Source organism: Rhea americana, unplaced genomic scaffold (assembly GCF_003343005.1).
Source record: "Rhea americana isolate MKP2758 unplaced genomic scaffold, rheAme1 scaffold_53, whole genome shotgun sequence".
Lineage (NCBI taxonomy): Eukaryota > Metazoa > Chordata > Aves > Rheiformes > Rheidae > Rhea > Rhea americana.
Window position 1 is genome coordinate 166,228 of NW_028186679.1, and position 15,574 is coordinate 181,801.

The following is a 15,574-nucleotide window of genomic DNA, read 5'->3' on the forward strand; positions in this document are numbered from 1 at the left end:
AAAAAGAAAAAGAAAAAGAAAAAGAAAAAGAAAAAGAAAAAGAAAAAGAAAAAGAAAAAGAAAAAGAAAAAAAGAAAAAGAAAAAGAAAAAGTATTCTTTGCTGAAGTTATACTAATCTGCAAAGGGAGCCAGACAGGAAATTTGTACAGTGGTCCTCACTGAAGCTGAAAATAATACAAACTCCTTATTTCCTCCACAGCTGGCTGAAAGCTTGGCCTCTTTAACACAATAATGGGAAATCTAGTTTTCTGTTTGCTGTATTGTTAGAGGTTCTCCTTTTTACAGCTGCTATTTGACCCCCCCCTTTTTTAAAAAAAAGCTCTTGTTTCTCCTCATATACTAGTTACCTCCTGAAAAAATAAACCTTCAGAAGATCTGCCTTAGTGCCCTTCACTTTCACAGCCGTGCTCACAGTGGGTTTTCTATCTGGAAAGAACAGATGAAAAATTACTCAAGGCCACAGCTACTGTGAGCTGGACATGAGGACAGGAAGGGACTTGGGAAGTGCAAGYAGGGAGGCTGGATGTTTCAGAGATTTCTCTGGCACTGCCAAGCTTTTAGCACAAATACTTGTATTTGTGAASTACCCAGACTTGTGGGAGTGGGGCACCCTCGATTTAGGCACTTGAGGCAGGAGCCTAAATATTTGTAGGGGTCRAATGGCCATGTTGCTGCCTCAGGTGGTCTTCTGTGAGCAGTTTCCTGTGCACTGGCAGCCTTTGCAGGGCAGACTCAAGCTGCTCAGGGCTGCGGACCCCTGACTGTCCCCTGACGGTTCTGGCTTCCCAGCACAGGGATGACCCCAAGGGAGTCTCCTGAAAAAGATGATTGAAAACAATAACATTGGTAAGAGCTGATCTGGATGCTCCTCAAATACTTGCCCCATGATACGAATGCTTGTGGTTATCCCACGAACCATCATCCAGACAAATGTTTTAAATTATCTCTTTCCAGGAAGAAGCTCTTGGGAATGGCCCAAACCAGCTCTCTCAGACATGTTAGCTACCTTGAACTGAATGGGCAGCTAAATAGTACACGATGAAAATCCTGCTGCAGTGCCCTGCAGAGCTGGCCTCAGCCCACCGGTCCGGCTGCCTTTTCCTTGGGCAATGCACAAGCTGCAGCAGGGCAGAGATGCTGTGCCAGGGCAAAGTGCTTGGGAGGTACGTCTGCTCCGCTCAGGGCCAGCGTGCTAACGGGGCATACGGAGAAAGTGAAGCATGGCCGATCAGTACAGTGCTGTATTTCAAATCTCTGCCAGCTTTTTATCCCATTCAGGGTGCTTAAGGTGTCATAGCTRAGAGTCTTTTCAATGAGCTGTGAAAAGCTGCCTGATCTTGACAAATCCAATTGCCCGAGCAGTAAAATTTCCCAACCTCATTTCTGTACTCTTCTAGAGACATGACAGATTCTCATTATCAAATCCTTCTCTATGGAAAACTCCCCACACAGCAGCAGATTTTGATCAGACTCTCTTAATTACTACATCAGGGCTCCTGTCTGCAGATTGTTAACAGCAGTACAGACTAACATTGTCCAAAGCCCTTAGTGTGTTATGAAAATAGAAATGGTTAATAAAATTGGGGAAAGTATATAATCAGAATAAGTAGGCTTTGTGTATACAAAGGCGAGATTAATATACTGTTGGAGAGCCAGAGCAAGAAAGCTAAGTCAATAAAGTGCAATTGATTGGAAGTCGGGACAGCAGGTAAGTAAACACTAATCTGTGTGTGTGATGTTGAGTTTAAAGATTAGATGTTATTTGAAACCTGTACAGATGCATGGAGTCTATAGGAGGCACTGGCAGCCTCTGTTACCTTACACCCTGCATGTGGAGCAGGAAGGGTTACATTCTTCGCAATTAACACAGCGTGAACTTTGAAATCTGAGTCCCAAATATTTGCAAGAAAATTACAATTAAGGCAATGGATTGGGATTTGAAAAGTCTTTTGGTTCTATAGTGTGCAACAAGCTTATTACAGGGCTTGGGGCAAGTCAGTTCACCTCTTGGGATCTCACTTTCCCATGCTCAGAGGCTGATTTTCCTCCAAACTTATTGCCTTTGCATGTCTTATTTCCAGGGGGTATTAGTACTGAAGTTTTAGACAAGAAAAACAAGAAGACAAAAACAAGAAATACTAAACTCTAAAACTTTAGAGTCTAAGAGACTTTTTACTTATTTCAAAGCTGAAGAGCACAGCTGGTCAATAAAAGTAATATGCATCTGCAAGCTCAAAGCAAGTCGTTGCCTAAATACCTGAGTAACTCTTTGTTATCCAGTTTATATTCACAAATGCCAGTCTGGCTGCATCCCCTACACTTATCTTTCATTAGCTGATCAGTCACTTGAAATAAGGTAGTAGAAGACATTATGTTTCCAGGATGTTTCCACAGCTTGACAGCTATAAATTTCCAGATAATGTCCAGAAAGAAGGTTTTATGTTCTGGAGGCTACAACAGAGCCATTTTCCCCAGCATTGGCTGGTCATTAGAATAATTCCATTTCCCTTTCTCATCTTGCTAAAGAGTTTTTCCCTGTTGCTCCCAGGAGCATCTGTCCCATCATGCACCATACARCCTGGGCAGCCTGGTACAGGTCGGGGTGTGACATGCTGTCCTTGCTGTGGCATGCTGATATAGGCTGTATGAGCAGGGCATCTCTCAGATAGGCAACAYGCCGTTTTGGGGCAGATAAGTTGAGAGGTAAGCCCTCATTCTTCCACTTTGTAGCTCATCTGAAAAATGAGTAAATGGTACACCTGCTGGCCATCCACCTCCAAACCCACCGAAGTCCTCCATGATGAGTAACTCCTTCCAAAGCTCCCACCAGGGAACTGGAGATGCTCCCACACCTTYGCTGCAGGCTGAGGGCCTGCTCCAAACCCAAGCAGCTCTGGCACTGTCAGCAGTTGCTGGTGCAATGAACTCTCYGGGCTGAAGGAGTTTGTTTTACAGAGTGGGAATATCTGCTCAGACTCTCTTTTTGAGGTGACAGTGAGCCTTGTCACATCTCTTTGAAGAGCACAGCCCTGGAGGCAGATGGAGAAGGCAAGGGAGGGCAGGGAGGGGAAAGAAGGTTATGGAAATTTCATAAGGGGGAGTTTTTGCAGGAGACTGAGCAGACTCTGGTACATCCAAGTACAAGTAAACGGAGCAATGTCAGCCTTGAGTGCCCTGTTTTGTCTCATGACAGCACCTTCGCAAACATCTCAAACATTTGTTTTCCTTTGTGCAGCCTCACATGCCACAACCCAACACCAACAAATACAAGCTCTTTACTTTTTAAGTACAGCCTTATGAGGAAATATTGTTACAATGAGCGGGAGCTCAAGCCTGGCATGAAGATAAAAATGAATACAAGAATAGCAGGCAAATAAGACGGAGTGCAGAATAGAAATTGCAAGGAGAAGAGAGGCCAGTAATTGCTCAGTTACAATGGTTCTGAGCATCCCGGGAAGGCGAGCAGGTCTTCCGACCTCTGCGAAATTCAGCAGACCTCTTAGGAAGAACCGGCTGTGGAGTCAGTAAAGGCCCTTTTTGGAGTCTTTGACCCCCTGGACTGAGACAGCCATCAAAATCAAGCAAGTACATTTTTTTCTCAGGAGCAGTGAAATGTGCTGCTGCTGGAGCACCACACCTTTGCCAAAAGGAGGAGTCRCCATGCTATCAACAGGGTCTGTCCTATAAAACAGGAGCCTTGCAAGGCCCACATGAAACCTGGGGCCAAGATTTTAAATAATGGCCAGTAATTCTGAAGCCTTGGACATGTAGCTGCTCTGCTTGACAGCTGAACATACCTGCCTTCAAGAAATAGGTGTTTAGCATATTCTAAAGTTCACATCTCTTTAAAGACATCCCCATTAGTCATCCCAAATTTTAAATAATTCTGCATCTCCTCACCTCAGGTCTCAGCTTTCTCAGTAGACTGTAGTGCCAAGGACACCAAAACTGTTTGAGAGAAGTCACTGGTAGGGACATCATTTAGCTCCAGAGCCATAGATTTCATTGAGTTTAAGGGTAGAAGATCACCAAGCCACGTGCAGATATGGTACTTAAGCCAGTAAAATTTTGCATAGGTGCTTGTCACTCAAGCCCGTAGGCACGAATTAGACAAAAACATTTAAAACCTGGGGAAACTGAGCTATTAATTGCCACCAACAGGGAGTAGGATTCATTCCATGAACAGTGATACCTGATTCCCCTGCAATAGCAGGAAACCAAGCAGCAAAGGTAGGCCCAAAATAACCCAGCAGGTCAGCTAGGGCCTGTGTGGCTGAGGCAATGTCAGCCTGCCTTTGGGGAGAAGTGCCTCACAAGAGCCCCAAGATAGACTCCATGTATGTGAACAGGGAGGACACCCAGCAAGGGAATTCTCTGTTCATTTTGCGTCCTGTCTCCTCAAGACTTACAGTACAGGGATTTCTTCCYGTCCCTGTGTCATTCTGCACTCCCCTCAGAGCCCTCAGCAGTACTTCTACATCCCTCTTGAAGTGCAAAGAATAAAACTGCATTGCACTAGTCTTACCAGAGCTGTGTCAGAAGGCAGAATTACTTCCCTATTTGTCTTTGATGGACCTCCTTGAGACCTTGGTAGGCCCAAGATATCTGTAAGTCCTTTTTTGGCTCCAACTCTGCCTTTGAACTCTGCTAAAGTCTTGAGAACCGATGTCTAAGCAACAAGCTCAGTCCTTGTCTATATTTCTGCTTACCAAGCCCATGCCTCCCACCCTGGTGTTGTCCTCTGTATTTGTGCTCCATTTCTGTTTGTGAAGAATGAGTGATTTTAAGGAAAGGGAAGCTGAACCACCTAAGCAATTGGTGAGACTTTTCATCAGCTACAAGTGGTCATGGCTCTCACAGGTGTGCAGGACCACAGGGTTCTCCTGAGCTTGAACATGGACCGTCATTCTCCTGAGGGCTTCCTCATGACCCTGGCCTCTTGTGGTGCAGGCTTGGCAGCTGGTGTTAGTTGGCCCTACCACATAGATCTTTCGCTAAATATTATGTTTCTCAGGGTATTGGTTTTAGTTGTTGTGCTTGGCAGGTTTCCTTCATTGCCTTTAGCAGCAACAATTTACTGATAGGAAGGAGAATATGGATACATTGACAGTTTATTCCAGGCCCCCTACACACACATGCCACCCACTTATTGCCATAGCCAGAAGTGAGGTCAGATGGAGAAGTAAGTACTGGTGCTCAAAGCAGCATATTTCTGTGTCTTCCTTCTCACAGTACATTTCCAGGTTCAGGCTTTGCCCCCCCCCCCCTTTTTTTTCTTTTTGACAAGGATTGTTAATATTCAACAACTTTCTCATTGAATGAGATGAAGTGTAGGTCAAGGAGTTCAGATTTTTCTGATAGAAATAGGTAGAGATTTTTTGTCCATCTCAACACTGAAGTAGGCTGGCATTCCAAAACTCCCACTTATATGCCAAAAAAGTAGCAACCTTCTCATCAGAGTTCAGATCCTAAGTGCTGCAAATCTGTAAGGATTTGAATAGATCTAGTGGTTGCTCCTTGTCAAAATTCTGAAAAAAAATGACCTTATTTTCACAATTACTTTAAATGCTTCAGCCATATACATACATGGTCAGAAGAAAGAGAAACTGAGAGCTAGAGGGAGGTGGAAAGAGAGGGAAAGACATTCATCTTTGTTTTCTAAAACAGTTCTTTGTTCRGTGAATGTTGGCTGTCACCACAGCTTTAGGATTCAGGCTGAAGGTTTATAGCGAAGACATGCAAAATCTTAGCCCTATTCTGAGCATAACATACATAAGCAGAAATAAATACATAAATACTCAACTGAGGCATCAGACACTTACCAAGGCCACTCAGTGAGTTGGCTTTAATTCTAGACCATCTTTCTCTTCTGTATTTGTGCACATTTCATCATGGGGTGCTCGGCTGTAAGGGGGACCATGACTTCTGCACCAATGGCAGCATAAGCCCATCCTTGCTTTGCTCACTGAGCTTCATTCCACTCTTCTCATCGAGTTGCTTCTAGAAATAGCCTGGAAGCTCCTAAGGGTGGAGTATTTAGGGGAGGCGTGATTTCTGAACACAACGGATGGGCTTGGGCTTCAGCTTACCTAACATTAGCTGATGGAAGGTAACWGGTTAGTAGCTAGTCTTTGTTAAGTATTTCTGTTTCCACCACAATAAATGAAGAAAAATGGGCATCTCTGTAGGGTGAATTCCCCTTCCTGTCTTCTCTCAGGAGGAACATGTCACCCTCATGGATGCGCTCTCCCTCTCTGTTTCCAGCAGAGGCAGCTCAGGTGGTTTTCCCCAGATCTTCGTGACCTGGTGCCTACYGGGGTGTGAAATGAATCCCATCCAGAAGGGGCTTTGCAGGTGTYAGTTGGGCATGCTGATGGCTGGGAGGTTGGAGCCTTCAGCTGTTTGTTCTACAAACTTTGGCTTACCTTTTGGGGGTTCCCAATGTAACAACAAACAATGTCATCTCTGGATTTTTACTCTGAAAATGTGGGACCGTACACAAAGGGCTAATTATTTGTTATTCCTTGCAATTTGAGAGCACCTGGTATGGATTTACAGGAGCTGTGGGCTGAGTCCCCTCCCAGGAGTGCTGCATGTTGTGCACTGTGCATGCTCTGGATTTTAGCCATAGAGACATCCAGCTCCCCTGTTCACACTGCAGCTGCCTCCCAAACAGTGTTTGAGTATGCAGTTGAGACAAGAACACTTTTTGTACTGGGTGCAATATATACAAGTTACAGGACAATTTCTGTCTCCAGGAACTCACAGTCTAAATTAAGATAAGATTGCAACAGAGATGTCACGAGAACTGGTAACAGAGGAAAAGAGGATGGGAAATAGGGACCTTGCTATAATCCCATTCTTCTTTGTTCACGCTGTCTTTCAGTTTTAAAGCAAACTTTCCTGTTTTCTTGAATGATCTTTCAGCACATCCCACTTCTCTCCTGCTTATCTCTGTCAATAACTGGTGCTTAGATTGCATCTCCAGATACATAATGAATCAGCTTCACATATGGTATTAATAAACAGTGGGTATCTGAACAGAGCGGTCAAAAAGAACAACTGGGTGATTTCATTAAAGAAGGACCCCTGGAACTGAGGTTGCTTTCCAAGATGAACATATGCAAGACATATTGAAGACAATTCTTTTTCCCATTCCTTCTCATCACATACATATTTTCAGGACTCAGAGTTTGGACAAGCAGAACATCACAATGTCAACTAAGGGAAGATGTAAATCTCTTTAAGTAATTTTTAATGAAAAAAAATATTGAGTTACTCTGAGTGCCATAGTTTCTGGGTGGCTGGTTTTAACTTTAGCAATCCATACTTAAAGGGAAATTTTCCAGTGATAATATATTCCAGATGTTCTCCTAGTTCCAGATGAAAGCTCTGTTGTCGTTTACTGTTAATATTTTTGTCAGTAGTGAATTTTATTGTAATATCCCATCTTATTTGTAGTCATTATTAGTCATCAGAGAAACTTCCTCTAGMAGTTAACGTCTAGGTCAGTCCTTGAGTGTCCTGTCTCCCTCTATTTAATTAAAAACCCTTAGCTGATTGTTATGTCCAAGAGTTGTCTGTGTAATGCACATACACAGTGACTTTTTACCTGATGAAAACCATTTGCTTCAAGTAGTTAGACTAAAAAAATAAAGTTATACCCTACAGTAACAATAGTTGGCTTTATAACAGCTCTCTGGTGGAATGAAAACAAGAGATTTGCTTTGAAAATAAACCTCTGTGAACTTGGACCAACAACAAGRGATGTGAAGGTTTACTGCAAAAACAAGGAATGCGTTTCACGCTGTTAAGCTTTGATCAGATGTTAGTTTCTCACAAGGAGAAGAGTATTTAAATGTAGCAATTTTGATCTTTTATAGTGATCAGTGGACTGATTACAGAGGGAAGGGGATTTGAGGGAACACAATAAAGCAGATTATCAAAGCACAAGTCCTCAGTGAGGACCTTCTTTATTCTATGAAAGGCAGCTAGAAAGTCAGAAAACTGGCACTTTACAATGGAGTCCATATTATGTTCAGTTAGTAAGCAAACYGGAAGCTATTTTTTTTTCTCTCTCTTTTCTCACTGCTCTCTCTGAAGATCAACCTGGATTTTGAAAAAATGTCTTATTGTTCTTGCTGTTGTTTCCTCAACCTTCCTAAAAGGACTTTGCAGTCAGAGCTGGCCAACAGTAGCTCCGCAAGGAGTCACGGGGGCATGCATGCTCCCAGCAATGTGGCCAGCGCTGCAGGAGCTCAGACCAGCTCAAGGCACAGTGACATGTACTCTTCCAACACTGTGGCCAGCTCTGCAGGAGCTTGGGCCAGCTCCTCAGCAAGAGCAGCAGTATTCTGCTCTTCAGAAAAAGAGACTTTCCCAGTTAGAGTAGTGACAGAGGTTGGTTTTGCTCTGTTTTGAGACACTGCATAGGGACTTAACAGTGATGAAGTATGTCTTCTAGTCCCGGGYTGATATTTTTCATCTCAATGGGCTAGGCTATGAACCAGCTAATAGTGGTATCTCCAACAAATGAGACATCCCCATGCTGTGCTGTGACTGAAATRTTTTACAGCAGGTTAGAGCATGGTGAGAACTTGTGGACATATGCTGAGGCAGCAAAAGATGCTTGCTCTTCTTTCACAGRGGTTCTTCTGGCCAGCACAGCTCTGGGCAGTGGCAGCTGTTTGTCTCTCATGTCTCAGCTTTCTCAGTGCAACTGGTCCGTGGTAGAGCAGGTGAACTGGTTGTGTGTGAACGTGACAGACATGTGAACTTGGACACGGCTGCTGGACAGTGTGCAKCAGGATCTGGCTGTGCAAATCTCGCACCTTTTACATATGATTTGGCTGGGAAAAAACATTACTGAGATACTAGAGGCCCTGACTTTTGCTAATCCTGACAAATCCTGCTGTTGTTGAAYCTCATCAAGAGGTAGTAAGGGCCTTCTAAAATGACTGCTCTATGCACCATGCCATGGCCTCCAGCAGCTGAGGTTCTCCCAAGAAGAAGTGATGGCTGCTGGAGTCCTKTATGCCAGTTTATTACCTGGCATATTTTTCTGTAATTAGTGCCTTCGAGTCTTGACTGGAACATATTTTGTTCGATACTGGACACATCCTGCTCCAGAGGGGTTTCTACTCCCCAAACTATGCAACAAAATATCTAGACAATATGATAAATAGTTGGAGTATGGCCTCTACGTTAAACTCCATACTTGGAGGTCTCTCTGCTAACAGGAGTTGTAATTGCTGATTTAAAGCTGCCTCTCGAATATCTCTGTGAGCTGCAGCTGGGACACACACAGGTAAGAAAATTCCTATTTAAAGCCATGGATGAATTTATCCATAGAAGGTGCAAGAAGGTGGAAGAGGAGGAAGGAAATGCTGTCTACTCAAGCATGACTTTTACCGAAAGGGTCTAAGCAGGCTGTAACTCTTATTTGCTCCACCCTCTGTAGCTTGTACTTCTAGTTCTGGGACATCCATGCAACTGCAAAGACCAATAGTTCTGGATAGAAAAGTTTACACTGGGAGATAGGATTTATTCCAAGGCCCTTATTTATACCATCTGGATGATATGTGATATGTGAGACATATGATGACATGTTACAAATGTCCTAGGCTCTGCTCTTTGAGTGCCTCCTCTTCCTGTGCAGTCAGTGGCACCTCAGAGTGCAATCAAAGCTTTCCTTGCATCMACAGTTTCCTTGTACATTTACAAACATATTTAGAGCAAGAYTTAAAGTGTGAGCTAAAGATTGTTATCTAGGCTATCATTATCCACAACCAACATTCAGATTACAGTAATAATGAGACCAAAGTTTGTAAAATTTCTTCTGACTTGCAGCTCCAGCTCTCATTGCATCTTCAGGAGGTGACTACCAGAAAAGCCCTATTGGTTCTGTTTAACTCTTCACTATGTGAGACTATTCACAACAGAAAAATGGAGTCATGACAAAGAACTGAAGATATCCTGCAGCTATAGTATGTGTAATGAGCCTTCATATCTTAGGGGCTTAAAGAGGTCACAGCTCACTTGGATGCCATTTGAGATACTATTTTGAGGTACTGTTTCTGAACTTTCCTTCATATAGCAGTACTGTATGCTGCTGGKAATATCAGTGAACCACACCTAATTGTGCATAGTAAAACTGTCTGCTGATGGTAGGCTACTGATGAATTTCTGAACTTAATTGGAAGGGAATAGGCCATAATAAGGGGTTTGGGCCTTACATATATCCGTCTTCTGCTTTGGTGTTATTGCCATCATCCAGGCATTGTCATCCCATGTGAGCACAAAACCTTCTGCACCTCAGAGCGCAGTCAAAGCTTTCCTTGCATTCACAGTTTCCTTGTACATTTACAAACATATTTAGAGCAAGATTGAGATGAATAATGACTGAAAACATAAAATTTACAAAGGAGCCACTTTTGGAAGTAGTCTCTACTGTCTCCTGCTGTTTATGATTAAGCAGGCTATTGGAGAATCTCATCTCTGCCTACATGAAAATTGCACATCAGTGTTTACTACTGACTTCAAAAGCCACTGAACTATATGCTCTGACACTGAACAAATGAAACCACCACTGGACACTACATATTACCCTGTCTTTGAATTCTTTATAGCTTGAGACTCCCTAATATTTTTGAAGAGAATAACTTTCTACTTAGTTGAAACCACTTATGATAATCTTACTTTCTGTTGTTACCTTCTATACCCTCTCTGAGTCTGTAAACCATAGACCATAGAYCAATAACCACTCACACTTACCACAACCCTTTTTCCTCCACAGTATGCCCCAACACCTCTGTCCTCTTTCCATCCCTTCAGCCCTCTAGAACATCCTGTGTGCTCTCCTATCTCCTCTGCCAGTGTCTCTTGTCACCCCACCAGCCCCACAGCCCTCCAAGGTAGCACATCACTGCCTCTGTATACTCTTTGCACCCCCTAGCCCACCTGGACTCCCTAACTACAGCAGCAGTAGCTGGCAACAGGAAAATACCTATTCATATCTGCCTCCTGGGTGGTTAATACCACAGCTCCTGTTGGTTGGAAATAAGAGCCAAAGTACCAGACAAATGAGGAAAACCTCTTTATTCAGAGGGACCACATTTCCCTTAAAAAACAATGTGTTTTCCTCTTAAATACGCATTACTAGCCTCCCTGAAAATGTAAGTCAGGTATCACACACTTCAATTTGCTATTTAAGATGGCACTTATAGGCAGTACATCTTGGGATTTTTTCTAATCAGTTCCCCAAAATGTATGCAGAATTCTCTCCTAGTCCCTTTTGACAAGGCAAATATTCTTTCCATTCTTGCATATGAAGAAGGAAAGGGCGTAATAAACTCTATGAGTTTTACCAAATTGGATCACTTCCTAGTCTAATACTCCTGAAACATGCACAACCTTCTTGGTAATTCACTTTTAGTCTTTTGTCAATATTTTCTTAGTGAAAGTGTTTGGATTGATTAATGAAATTYTGTTCGATGAATGAAAAATATAAGGTCAGGAATTTGAAAGCTAATACATACATAGAATGATATCACTTTTCATCTTTTCTGTCTTGACATTATCCTTTTTACATAAGAATTAAATTTAAGACCAAAAATTTGCTGAATCTCTCTTTCTTCTGCATGTGGTGAGAAGCACGACAGCCCTCAATCATCTCTGCAGGAATGTTCTCCGAACACCTACAACAAGCCCTAAGACAATTGTGGCTATTCTTACTTATCCATGCAAAATTATTTCTCCACTAATTTTCAACAGTGTAAACTTCCTTTGTCTTCTTTCTAGGGCATGTATATGGATGTGTCAAGGATGTTATCACTGTAGTCGCTATCATTAAAACAATCCACATGAGAGGTATCTTGAATAACTAAAAGTGTTTAGACTCAGTTCAGGCCATGCCAGGTCTACTTCCTCTGCACTCTCTGTGTGATGGGCCTCGTAACTCCAAGTATCTGTTCCATAGTGCCAGCTTTTAACCATAACAAACACATGCAGTAAAAATCATCTTGGGACACTAAAAGACTGAATATAATTGCAATTCTTTTTGGTAATCTGGAATTATTTTGAAATCATCAAATTCATCTTTTAGTATTGTAGTGATTATTGATGATTTCTAGATAAAATTTAGGAATATTTAGGTTCCTTTAGATTAAAGTTGCTGCATAAATCTTAATTATTTTTGTTTGCTGGAAAGTACTACCTAGAGGCTGGGCACATTCRGAATTCTTCAGCAAAAGGATGCCAGATACAATTTCTCAGAAATCTTGTGAAGAGCTGCTGAGTACGGACAACACTGTTCACAGCTGTGTCTTGCTCTTTACCTCATTTACACAAATGTTCTCAGTCTTCAAATCAAGAAGTCCTGATAGAATCTGAGGAATTTTCTTTTGTTTCTTTCTTTGTTTCTTTTCTTTTTTTTTCTTTTTTTTTTCTTTTCTTTGGTGAGGGACCTTTCCACCTCTCAGAAGCATGCATTTTTTGTTTCATCTGCAGCCCTATATGAGTCCCCTCAGTAGCTCAGAGGTACCAGTAGCACATGCAAATGAAGCCTCCTTGAACTTCCTCTGCTGAGAACAATTTCCAAAGATCTCTTGTGAGATTTCTACTGAGAAACTTCCTGGAGGATGGTGTCTTCTCACCATCTCATCCACACACAGAGGATTCACTGAACCTTTGCAAGAAAACCTCTTACCAAGTACACAAGGCAAGCATTTATTATTTACATAGTCAGTGAGAAATTTTCTCCTATACGTACCATTTTCCTGCTTGCCTTCCTGCTCGAAAAACAAAGGTCTGAATATTACTGTGTTTTAACTGGCAAAGTCTCAGGCTCCAGTAATTTTCATCTCAGGTGTGAACTCTGTGAAGTCCCAGGGTGATGAAAAATACAGAGCCTTGTTTTGGTTTTGCTTTGCTGTGCAGTCAGGGTTTGTTAAAATGCTGGGTTTCAGCCAGGTGAGCTCTAACATGGAAAATCCAACTTAATCGGCAGTTATATTGTCCAGTGTTACCCTACGAAAGTCCAGGCAACTCTCCCTTCCCTAATCATGACCCAAGAATGAAATGAAATATTCTCTAGCAAAATTATCAAGTGTCCACCCAAACTGATAATCACAAGCTAATCTGCCAACAAGCAATCTAAACAGAGTGAACAACTGCTGAGCATGCATTAGAGACTCTTTGCTCAGAGGAGGCACTGATCTGGATCTCTAATCTCTATTCAGCCCCCAGGTGAATGGTATGGGAAGGAAGAGTCTTTGAAAGCATTATCCTGCTGTCAGTGTGGCTGAATTGGCCAACAAGCTGAAAATACAGTGACTGGAGGAAAGGCAGGGAGTCTGACAGACAGTGTAATCACGTGAGCCTCATTTCCTTGGGAAAGCAGGCTCAGCAAAAAGCATACAGGGCTTATTTTTCTGGAGGGATTTATTTCTGCAGTTGCTAGAGGCCTAAAGAGAAAGTTTCTCTCAGATTCCTCTTTCTTTACAGTTTAGGCCCCAATGCAACAAAGAGCTTAAAAACGCATATTTAAGTCATATTATACATATGCTTAAGTGATGGGGTGAACSAGGACATTAGGTCTCCAGCATGGCTGGACATTCTTCTGCCAGGAGAGTTGCTGTGAAGGTGCTCACCTCTGTCTGAGCATTGGTCTTCCTCCCCTTGGGTGTCCCAGCCTTTCTGTATCCCTGGAGTGGCTCTACTGAGGATCTCAGCCTAATAYTCTTCTCATGGAAACTGCAAGAAAGGCTTTTTCATGAAAAAAGTCAAAGATTTTGCCACAAATGCCAAAYTAGTCCATACAGTTTGCAAAAACTCCTGCCAGAGGAGCCTGGAAAAAGCAAACATTCTGTACCTTTACTTCATAATTCTTTTTATTTGTGTCTATGTGTGAGAGAGAAGCAGAAATTTGCTGTTTTTTTTTTTAACTACAGTCAATTCTCAGTTGTCCAGGGTGGGCATAACCCATGTAGCATAGATCATACAACACGTACATAAAAGGAGTGACTTGGAGATAAGGAGAAGCAGTGACTCTGTGGATGGGTAGAACAGGGATCCCAGGCTAGCTCAGACCCAACACTGTGCAAATGTGGCTGCATGGATCCCACATCCAGCTGGCTTAAGCAACACTGGCATGGGATCACTGTCCTCCCAGCCTGGTCAACCCATAACTCAGATACTTACAGAGTTACTCCAAGTGGACTCTGTGGAGCTTCCCCTCTCTTTTGCTTATCCTAAGACATACATTCTGGTTCTCTGCCAACCACAAACAAGAAGCAGAGTTTCAGTACAAGCTATTAGATGAAATAAAGTTAACCAGTCAGAGTTCATTGCACGTAATATGTTTTCCTTCCCAAAGTAGAAGACAACTTTGGAAGGGCAGCACTTCATCCTAAAACAAGCTATTGTTGTCTCCATTTGCGTKTAAGTAGATTAGTGATGAATCAGCTTTTTATGAATGCCTCTTTTCATCCCTTCCCTATCCCTCACTTGCATCTTGCTTTTAAGACAGATGGTGTAACTTCCTTTGTAACTTCAGTTCCCATTGCTCACTTCTTGTCATGTCACTGGGGAGCACCCCCAGGTAGGGCAGCTCATAAATAAATCATCCTTTACAATTGCTCAGTGACATGTGCAGCCTATAAGAAATCCAGCAATGCTGAATAAGGGGCTAATTCAAGTTGGTGACCCTTAAGATGAACTGAATACACTGAATAAAGACAGCTGGGTTATAGGTTTAGCTATTTTTATAAAGCATGTTTGAAAGTAAAATAAATACATTAAATGTGAACTTAGATATGATCCAAAATAAAATCTGCGTACAGCAGAAGCAAGAGTTCCCAGATACACACGACTAGCAGTCAGCTGCTTGAACTGGGTATGTAAATCAAGAAGAAATTGTCATTTCAGGATTAAAATGCATAATATAATGGAATTAGATGTGTTACAGAAGTCCCTGCTTCAGTCTCACACTGCTCTATGTTCATAGTTTTGAAATAATATTTCAGTGTTTCCTTTTTTGAAAGTAAAGATCAGCGTAATTTGCAATACATCTCATCAAATAGCATATGCAATTCCTCATCATTTGAGTTGTCAAGATTGGGTTAAAAAGCTTATATACTGCAGAGTAAGTTTTTTTTTTTTTTAGTGATATGGAACCCTATTAAAAGACAAACATTTCTACATTTCTTCCTGCAAGAAGGTCATGGGAACTGAGTTTCCCATAGAGCTCTGCCCAGAAGTTTCTAGTTAGATGGCAGCCATTTTATTAAAATATCTGTTTTCTGTCAAAGAAACACAGCACATCTTTAACTGTCAGAAATGGTTATATAAACATGTGCTATAGCAGCATACAGAGTCCATAAACATTTACTAATAAAATGCTCTAACAATCCTGATAAAGACAAGCTTATCTAGCCTAGCATTACTGCTGTACTCATTAAGAAGCCCAGCAGTCAAACACAAGTAACCACAGAGAAGTACTACAGGAATAATATCATCTCTGGTCCTTACCTTAGGATAAGGCTGTAGTACACACTGTTGCTTTTGTTATTATTG